This window comes from Ambystoma mexicanum, chromosome 5p, assembly GCF_040938575.1.
Source record: "Ambystoma mexicanum isolate Mex_15411 chromosome 5p, UKY_AmexF1_1, whole genome shotgun sequence".
Lineage (NCBI taxonomy): Eukaryota > Metazoa > Chordata > Amphibia > Caudata > Ambystomatidae > Ambystoma > Ambystoma mexicanum.
Genome location: NC_090930.1, coordinates 1,244,948,381 through 1,244,955,913, shown reverse-complemented (window position 1 = coordinate 1,244,955,913; position 7,533 = coordinate 1,244,948,381). Strand labels below are relative to the sequence as shown.

At 40.2% G+C, this 7,533-nt stretch overlaps 1 long non-coding RNA gene across 1 annotated transcript; it reads right to left on the bottom strand.

Annotated features, from left to right (window-relative positions):
• Window positions 1-5,807: 5,807 nt before the first annotated feature.
• On the bottom strand, window positions 5,808-6,378 carry LOC138481776 (uncharacterized). The gene is made up of 2 exons (XR_011274397.1): window positions 6,307-6,378; window positions 5,808-6,196 (listed from the first exon to the last, which is right to left on the bottom strand). It is a non-coding gene; the product is annotated as an uncharacterized lncRNA (long non-coding RNA).
• Window positions 6,379-7,533: the final 1,155 nt, after the last annotated feature.

The following is a 7,533-nucleotide window of genomic DNA, read 5'->3' as shown; positions in this document are numbered from 1 at the left end:
TCTTCTTTTGTGGATTTAGCCCATGTTCAGTCACTTCATGCCCTAGAAAGTTCACTTTTTTCTTGCACCATTGTGCTTTTTGCAAAGATACTTTGGCGCCTGCTTTCTGCAATTGGCCAAGTACATGTCTTATTTCATCAAAATGGCTTTTCAGGCTTTCATTTTTTATCCGGACATCGTCCACATAAACTATTGTTCCTCTTTCCGCTGCATCCGGCATGGCCTTTCTCAAAAATATGCCAAATTCACTCCCACTATTGATGTACCCGAACGGAGCTCTAAGCCAGGCATATTGAGTCCTGTCAAATGTAAAGGAAAATAAATGTTGTATCTCCTCTGCCAATGGCACGCACCAATATCCAGAGGTGAGATCTAATGTGGTAAATACATTTGAACCATGTACCTGAGCTAGGCCCTGATCAATGAATGGCAGTGGCCATCTAGATACTTGTACTCTTTTATTTAACTCTCTCAAGTCTGCACATAGCCGCCATTGACCATTTGGCTTTAACACACCTAAAATAGGTGTATTGGATGTGCTATGAATGGGCCTGATGATTCCCCGCGATTCCAAATTTTTAATAATCTCTGCCATTGATTCTAAACATGCCAGCGGTAGTCTATACTGGCGTACAAACACTGGATTTCTGCTACACCCTTCTGGTAGTGTGGCCACATGTAAATCAGTTAAACCACAATCATAAGCATCTTTTGCAAATACATCCTTAAACTCCATAAATATCTCCCTCAGATTGTCCCTATCCTCATTGCTTTCACACGCATCCGCTAAGGAGATCTGCTCTTCTACCATTTTGGAAAATTCTGGAAAATCTTCTGGTAAGGGGATCTCGGCGCGTTCCTCTAACTGTGTGGCTGTGTCTTTTTGTAAAGCTGCCACTTTTAAATATTTTGGCATATCAGCTTCCACTTCAATGGGCTGATTTTCTGTTTCATTTTCATTTAAATTAAATATTATGCAATCCTCTTGATGGCAGCACACTGTCTCATTTGAATCATAAGGATACACAGAATGAATTTTAAATATTCCTTTGGGCTGAGAGTCCAGGTGTTCTGGCAACTCACCCTTGGCATCTACATACTTTTCAGGAATATTTCCAATCACCATGTTATTTAAATCTGCCGAATAATGTGATTTTTGTATGGCCATTCCTAATGGGGAGTTTTCCTCTAAATGAATATCTTGACAACCTTTATTATTTACCATAATTTTTACAGATCCTTCACCAATATCTACCAATGGAATGTATTCATAATCCAGGCCTTGCTGTTTTATGGATTCATTCAGGCATACAAATGCATCAGAGCCTTTTATCTGCTGTCCATTTTTGCATTTCAGTGTTATTGCAAACTGTTTTGTAAATGCAGGAATAATAGTATCTTTCCTCATTTGTAATTCGATTGCATAAGAAACCAGTTGTGCACAATGATAAGCCCTTCTTTTGTCTTCAAATTCAGGTGCCGGACCACCTAGGCGTGACCATATTTTTTGATTAAGGAAATCTAACACCATACACATTCTGTGCATGATGTCATTGCCCATGTAAAATTCATTTTGTGCTCCACTCACTATCCATACATTATGGTAAATTGTTTTCTGCCCAATGCTAATTTTAAGCTAATTTTAAGCATGCATCTGCCTGCAATTCGGTTTTCAAAGTCTGGACGGTCCAACCCAGAAACATATTGGTTTTCTTCCCTCTCCATTATTTTTTGCAACAATTTCTCATTAATGAAACTCCTTTCATGTCCAAGCGCTAAAGTGGATTTTATTGTTTTAAAATAGTCATTTATACCAACATGAACCCATGGTTGCTCATCTTCCATGTGTATTTCTGCCAGAGTGGTAATGTGTTTTTCTGAATCTGTTTTAGGAGCAATATTCTGTTTGCATGTTTTCTCTTTTAAATAAAAACGTAATGTGTGCTCATCTATGGCAGTCTGCCAATTTTTCCTTGGGTCCAAGTATATTTGTACAGGTAGTTTTTCATTGTCGCTCTGCATTTTGTCTTGACACATTAATATAACAGTGACACTAGGTATGCAGCTATTCTGGAGATATACCTCCACAGCATCATTTGTTTTGGCAACGGTGTGACATTCATTTATATTGCTGTTTTGTGATTTTAGTTTCTTAGGCCTCAATGGCTTTTTGGTTAAGGACCACAGCACTCCATTCACCCCATCTATGAGAGGAGACAATCTTTTCAGGCAATCTGTCCCCATCAGAAATGGAATTTCACAAATAGATGTGATCAATACCTCTTGTTTCATTCTGTGCTTTCCTATTTTTATGTCAACCTCAGTTACACCTATGATGGGCACCTCCTCCCCATTAAAGTTATGCACTGGGCCTTGATTTTCCTTCACTGTGATCTGACTCTGTGGGGGTCTCCCTTCATTGATACTCTTTACCAGCTCCTTGGACATAATTGTGGCCTGTGCGCCAGTGTCAATCATAGGAAAGGTGTGGCATTTTTCTTCTACAGTGATGGGTGCATAATATCTGTCCTCAACTTCCTCTAATACACATAAGAAGTGTGAATTCTTACTGATTTCAGGGCTCACCTTTCTCAGGTCTTTTTCACTTTTGGCTAAACACATTGGTAAATGGAAAGACATTTTTCCCTCCTTTTTACCCATTTCTGCGCGAGAGACTTTATTAATTTCTCCATGATCAGAGGTTTTTTGGAGTGTGGCCACTGTTCGCCCATCCATCTGGGTAACATCAAAGACCACATTACAACCTTCCAACTGAACATGTGTAACAACATCATTCAGCAATTTGTCATTTTTTAATTCTGTGCATTTGTGATCATTTAGTGTGATACCAGCCCTTTCAGCCTCTTCAAAAATATGTGGCTCAAAGAATTCATCAGGTGATTGACTTGTACCCTCCTTTTGAGTATTTCCTTTTTCTGTCTGTGTTTGGTCATTGTTTTGCTTGCCCAGGGAAGGAGCTATAGCATCCCCATTTACTCCCTGTTCACTGGTATTCCCCATGCATGAGTCATTTTTCTTAAATCTGTCCCTTTGTTCTTTTGGAATTCCTAATGTTTCTTTTTCATTTGTACAAATCTTTACTGTTTTATTTAGCTCTAGGTTAAATCGTACCTCTTTTTTAGAAGTATTTGCACTTTCTGTCACAAGTTCATTTACTGGCACTTTCACATTTAATCTATTAGGCATCTCAGAGTCGTTATGCAAAATTATATCAGAGCAATCTGTCATTTTGGCACTGCAGTTATCATGAGTACTTAGTCAGTTTTCGGAAGCCCCCCGGTCATTGCTATGGCCATCAGCCCCTTCTTTGGAAGGTTGTTTTTGCGCTGTACAGAGCTTTCCTATTTGCCCGGCTAACATTTTCACTTGGGCCTCAAGGCACTGGAACCTTTCCATCTCTCTAGGATCCTCTTTCTGTGGCCTAGGTCGATATTGGTTGTTTTCCCCCTGATTGTATCTATTCTGATACCTCTCAAGTGATTGATGTCGGTTGGGATGGTTTCTGAACTCTTGATTCATTTGTGGAGGGGAGCGGGTTGCACCCATCCTTTGATTATAGTCCCCTGGTGGGGAATCATTGTACTGGTGTGGATTGTAGTTCACGTTTTGCCTCATGTCCTGTCTCTCAGATTGTGGGTACTGGCCCCTAGGTTGATTTCCATTATCAGTAAATCGATCCACATATTGGGGCCTATCCTGATTACCATATATCATGGTGTTGGGATCAAATCTGCTCTGTGTCCCCAATGACTGGTAGGGACCATCATTTCTTTGATCTTGATTTTGTCTCTGGTTATTGTTCATACCTGCCATATCAGGCCGATATCCTACCCGGGGTTTGTCCCCTAAATACCTAGGGCTGATGTAGCTCTCTCTATTACTAGGATCATGTGATTGGAACATTGGTACAGGAAATGGCGATCTTTGTTGATTACCCCTTTGTTCAGGTGTCACATTATTTTTACCTTGGCTTTGAGCAGACTCAAGGGACATTTTGGCTGACCTGATTTCCATTACTGTGGCTGAGGGTTCTTTAGATTTAGGTCTAGTATCTTTCAATTTATCACTTTCTCTACCCTGACAATAGAGTACCTCATATAGTTTTGTGCTTTGATGTACAATCCATTCAAGGGACTTGTCACGGTCAAATTCACGGACCAATTGGGATATGATGTCTTTCTGTAGCCCATAGAAGTATGCAGTTTTAAACTTATTGGAATTTGAGTCAAAAGATACATCAAAGCGAGAAAATGCTCTTTTTAAGTCTTGTAAAAATTGGCGAGGGGATGTATTAGGTCCAGCAGTAATTGTGTAAGCGACTTTCTTTGCCTCCTGCAATGACTGAAAAGGAGAAAAATGACGCCTAATTTCTTTTTCAAACTCCAACCAGGTCATATTCTGCTGTTCATTTAATCCCCTTATGATGCTGGCCGTCGGGGCATCTAAAGTTAAATGAAAATATTGTCTGTACTGTTCCTTAGGTATCTGGAGTGCTTTAAAAATGTCATGCACCGCTTCTAAATGATCCTCAATGTAGCATTCACCTCCCTTTTTAAATGGTTTGATCAGGGCTTTAATGGATTTCATTATTTTTATGGGGCTACTTGTTGCAATGCATGGAATTGCACTATTTTGTGATTCAATCCTGTTTTCAGGTGTATGAGATTGGTGGCTGCCCCCAATGGGAGTATCAAATCCCCCAAGGGCGCTCTTGTCTCTTTCTTGAATCATTTTCATCATTTCTTGTTCTGCACTCTGGAGATCACATTCTTTTTCACAATGTTCTTTTTGTAAAATCTGCATTTCTGAAACAACCTCATCTTTATCCTGTCTAATGTGGTCCACTAAGGCTTTTAAGTGTACCAATTCTTGCTCACTATCCTCAAATTGTTTCTTGCTTTTGGATAACTGAGCATCAAAGTCTGTGCATTTTAATTGCATGTCTTTTTGGCATACATCCAATTCTGCTCTTAACATTTCCTGATTTTTACTTGCCCCATCTAATTCAGTCTTTAACCTGTTAATTAGCTGAGTATCATTCTCCTGCATTCGCAGGGACTTATTCAAAATAAACCATATTTTGCCGCATAGCCGTATTAAACAGTCTTTCTCTGCACTTTTATCGGCTGCATTCAATAATCTTGTAAGGCAGACCTGAATTATGCTGCCTTCTGCAAAAATATTGTCTAGTTTTTCTTTTTGCACCTCACCCTGAATGCGTTCACGCCATTCTAACGTGCTGTTCGACGACCAAGTCCCATGTGCAAACAACTTTGCCTCTAAATATTGCACTAGGTCTGAGAATGTGGTTTCCCTTTGTGACATTCTGAAATTCGTTTTTAGTGGCACACTGCTATTATAAAATGGGTTCCCTTTAATGTGTAAATGGCAGTGTGAGACACGCTTGCCACGCCCAGTAGGTACTCTATGATCACTTTCCCGGCCTGCAACGCACCATAAATATGTAGGGTATTTTGTGGAGATTTGGGCCCGACGGTATTTTCTTACCGCCGAAAAATAACTTAGCAACAATCACTCCTTGTATTCAGATTGGGCCATGTACAACAATAATACAGTGGACATGCATTATTTCAGCACACAGACATGCGTGGTTGGTATGCGTGGTTGGTATGCGTGGTTGGTGGTATTTTGGTGAGCATAATTCCCTTGTTTTATTTGTGGCCCCAATATCCAGAACCGTGTTTAAAGAGGAGACAGAGCTATAGTGTAGATGCCACACATATAAAGAGCTCCCATTGGGAGAGCCACAAAAGGACCAGTCGTAGTTAAAATGATAAACATCAGATTTAATAGAATTATGACCTAAAAAGTGATTAAATAGTGTGGTCCACAGTACATACAATTCATAAACATTTAAACATATATCAAACAGTCGTTACGTGATAAGCTAGAATTAGCTAATTGACAGTGTATCAAAAACAGGGATACACTCAACATCAAGAGGTACGCTTTACAGAAAGTGCAACGTACTCTACAGTAATTAGAATCAGTATGTCAAAAAACTTAATAACTCTGGTGCCAGTACAGAGTATTAGCTCGACATGTTTCAGTTCCTACAGTTATTATGGAACATTCATCAGGAGATATACAGGTGACCACGTAACCAAGACAACATTTAAAAACGAAATGATGACATTTGAAGTATTCGTAGCATCTGCAAAGTAAAGAACAAAAAAAGCGCAAAACATGAGCTTCAAATTAGCCATTATTGTTGCATGTTCAAAATACATGAACCAAGGCATCTAAATAGAGGGAAATAAATACCTCCACTGATGCCTGTGGGTGCTCTCTACTCGAAAGGTAGTAGGCGGTGTAGAACTGAGGGTCGTCTCTACCTAGGATATAGAAAAAACATCCAAAGAGCGCTGAGTAGTAGCTCACTAAAAAAGCAGGATATGTGCTTAGGCTTAGCAAATAGCGAAACTAGTATCGCATAAAAAATATGAAAAGGTGTCCGGGTGAGAGAAACCCAGTGCTGAGAGACAAAACGAATTATCCACAGTGTGCCCCATATAATTCCAGAAGTTGAGAAGAAGTCGGTGACTAGAACCTAAAGAGGTAGTTCAAGGTATAGTCTCTAATCTCGTGTGTTTATAGGAGACAGAAGGCGGCTAGTAACACTCAAAAGTAAACAACTATCCCACAGGCAATACCTTCAAGTTGGCAGTAAGAGTGTCAGTCGTGACCAAATCCGACAGCCCCAGGATATAATCCTGCCGCCAGCGCTAGTGCTGTGTGGATAGTACGGAGAGTGCCGTCTGTTATGCGGGCAGCAGTGCAGCAGGACTGGGCGACCGATGTGCGAGTGGTAGTCAGGGAAATACAGTAGTCCTTCAACTATGTTGGAAGAGAAAAGAGATGTAGAGCAATGTGGTTAGTCATGGCAGCCATCATGGAATGGCTCAGACCGGACAAGGAATTAGTACACTAGGTAGCACACAGTCTACAAAAAACGATGGTAAGGGATCAAGTGAGTGTAAACGATTATATGTTGTACCATTCAATAGATTCGTTAAGACCCCTGATGTCACTCTGCAGAGTATATATCATCTTTTGTTCCATATAAAGCAATTTTTTCTCCCGGGTGGCATAGTTAGATCCTTTAAGTGATAACAATATTGTCCATTTGAAATCCTCGTGATGATGCTTCATAAGATTGAAATGTTTCACCATGGGGGCATTTTCAGTTCTGTTCTTGAGACAGCTCCGGTGTTCCATGATACGAGTTTTGGCTTTGCGGGTTGTTTTCCCTACATAGTGCAGTCCACATTTACAAGTGATCAGGTACACCACAAATTCGGTGTTACAATTAGTCAAGTTTTTCTGTGTCCAGAGCTTTGACAGGCAAACATCTACATTTTTAGTTATAGAGGTCAATTTACAGACCCCGCACGAGCCACAAGGATAGTGACCGGTAGGTTCAGGTAGACCCCATAGGGTGGTTAATCTGGGTTCCTGGATAGGGATAGGTTTAAGTTTGCTGTTACTAAC